Genomic DNA, 2,758 nt, shown 5'->3' with positions numbered 1-2,758 from the left:
AGTTAATGCTCAAACTTGTAGGTACATATTAGCCTGAAAAATCCAATCGAGCCACCTTAAGTACCGTTCAATGCGCATAATCGCATTAAACGACATAGTCTGAGTTTAAGAAAAAATTTATATTTTTCAGCACTACTTTATTTCTTCAAGGAGCTACATTTTTTTTGAGGCTAGGTGGCTACATTGTACCCGCATTTGATCCTCTCGGTTCGTGTACCTCTCCTTGCTATTCGGCATCATTTACCATGTAATGTCTTGCTTTTTTCTTGTACCGGTATTCCCTTTTTCCCTGAGCCATAAAATAAATACAAATAAATAAATATAAAGAAACCACCTGTGTGTAAAGAGTTAAAATGCGCGCTTTTTTCATAGTTTGCAGCCTCACCTCAGGGCAATCCAGGCATTTTCTATATATATGCAATATAAATTACCTGACTTTGGCCTGAAGAGAAACAAAACGGCCTATACATGTACGTTAGTTTTCAACAGAGATAATAGTTGAGATGTCTAAGAGAGAAATGAAGAGTCGTTACGAGAGTCGTTGCTTCATATTTTTTGTAAATTTAACTTTGTTTTTGAAGTGCTTTAGTAGGCGATTTAGTTTGGCTTACCCTGTTTATTTATTTATGACATCAGCTCGAATTTACGGTTACTGACAGAGAAATTTTGTGTCAAGAATTAAGACTGTTCATCTCTTGTCTAATAAGTACGGTTTCAATTCAATTAAGGTCCTATCTCAAATTTCCTTAAGTGAGCTCGAGGTACATAATCCTAGAAGGTATTTGTCACCCTTAATCTTGGCCCAATAATTGTTTACTTGGGTGTTGTAAGAAAGGGCTTTGGAACCTACAATAGTACAACTATAATATAGATAAGGACTCCCAAATTGAAAGTCTTTGAATAGGAGGTCCTTGTTTAGTATTCTGATTATTTTTTTTTCATATTTCTCAAAAATAGTGCTTGCTTAATTTTCTGTATTTCTTTTTTCGGTTAGTAGACATTAGTTCGTTTTGCGTTGGGTGGTGTGTTGTGTGCTCTTATACAGTTTCTCCCCATCCAATAACTTTTTCACGTTTGTATAATTTTATAGTTTTTTATGCTTGTATTGTTCATAGTTAACAAGCTCACGCTTTAATTTCGGGGGAGGTGGTGGGGGGGGGGGGGGGGGAATACAGGCAATACAATTCTCTCTTAGCAACCGAAAGTTAACTTGGGAGCTGACTGGAAGAGTTTCGGTCCATTAAAAAATATGTCATGTAATAAACCACTCTCTGGACCAACTTGCTCGGTCGTTCTTGTACCGATCCCGCTGCGTTCGGTCCTTACTGCCTCAACATCGAACCAACATTACAGTGCTCGTTTAGTGCATGAGGGGTTAATGCACCTGTACCCCTTGACAAGTGACTTGATCGGAATAAAGACTATCGAAAAAAAAAAAAATAGAAAAGCTCGCTTTTGAAGAGACTCTTCCTTCTCGCATGTACGTCCACTTTGTTCCCTTTGGGCCTCTCCCACCGTGAGAAAGCGAGAATGGGGCAAGGAATTTATTTGAAAAGGCTCGAATCGACTCAGTAAAACGATGCGAATTGTCTGCAGTCGTTAAAATTCCAACTGACATAAAAGCAACATGGCCCCTTGTTTTTATTAAAGGGAGACTTGCTCCCGCGATGGGCAATTCAAAAGTACTCACCGGAAAGAGTGTATCATATGAAAATACAGATTGAGGAGGTTTCTCTCCTATTTGTCCAGAGGCAGTCAGTTTATTCTATCGAAAAGAAAACAAAACAACCCATCAGCGGTTGTTTTTTGAGTTACAAGGGTTTGATGATCTGATTATCTATACTTAGATAAAGCCGACGCCCCTCAGGAAAGATAGTTGTTCTTTTTTAATCTATGTTCGTTCTCCCAGTTTAAAGGAGACGCTAAATAAGTCAAATCCTTGTAACAACAATGTTTCAGCAGATGTCATTTTAGATCTCACCAAGATTTCATTCGATAGAAAAATGCTTTTCTGTGGTGGTGTCCTGTTACTGTTACTCGCCATGTCAGTATCGTTACGTCTGTACCATTTTTCTGGGCCGGGATAACAGGCTTTAACATAAAATAACCACATAATACAGCTTAACAAGACTAAAACACTCTTTGTTCATTATGCAACGAAGGCGTTCAAGGGGACTAGACCTTATCGTAAAATAATGCGGTTTAAAAAAAATCGTGATATAACTCCTCTAAAAAGGACTAGATATACTTCCTGCTCACAGTTTTAGGGGTCTTTTAGTTTTACTCTTGACACACTTTTAGATCAATTGGTGATAAGTGCACAACTTCAACTCGTTGACGCCCAGGTAACACAAAGTTTTGTAAAAAACACTTGCCGTAAAGGCAAAACCACGGCAACAAATCCGTGAGGACAGCCCGGATCTTAAGTAGACCTAGATCAGTAAAATCTCAAATACCAAATGATAAATTAAGAATAAACTGCTTCTTACGGCAGGAAGAGTGAGAGAAAAAAATAAGGAAAGAAAACAAACTGACAACACACAGTTGGTCGATTAAGCTAGTAATTACTTCCACGTAAAATTCTACGGTAAAACGTACAGAGCTTTCTTCGGATGCTTCCTGTGCCCAAGCACACATATGCATCAGGAGATAGACTGTTCCAAAGGCAAACAGGCTCCCCATCTTAAACATAGCGAGTGATCCTTCGTCTTGTCAAACCAAGATACAGAAATAACCGAACGCTTCGAGTGCATGAGTA

The 2,758-nt window shown here is 38.5% G+C and overlaps 1 long non-coding RNA gene across 1 annotated transcript; it reads right to left on the bottom strand.

Annotated features, from left to right (window-relative positions):
• LOC140951399 (uncharacterized) lies at window positions 1-2,758 on the bottom strand. The gene is made up of 3 exons (XR_012167282.1): window positions 2,599-2,758; window positions 1,691-1,765; window positions 1-289 (listed from the first exon to the last, which is right to left on the bottom strand). It is a non-coding gene; the product is annotated as an uncharacterized lncRNA (long non-coding RNA).

The sequence above is a fragment of the Porites lutea genome, chromosome 11 (assembly GCF_958299795.1).
Source record: "Porites lutea chromosome 11, jaPorLute2.1, whole genome shotgun sequence".
Taxonomy (NCBI): domain Eukaryota; kingdom Metazoa; phylum Cnidaria; class Anthozoa; order Scleractinia; family Poritidae; genus Porites; species Porites lutea.
Note: the sequence above shows the minus strand (reverse complement) of the source record. Positions and strands in the feature narration are given on the sequence as shown.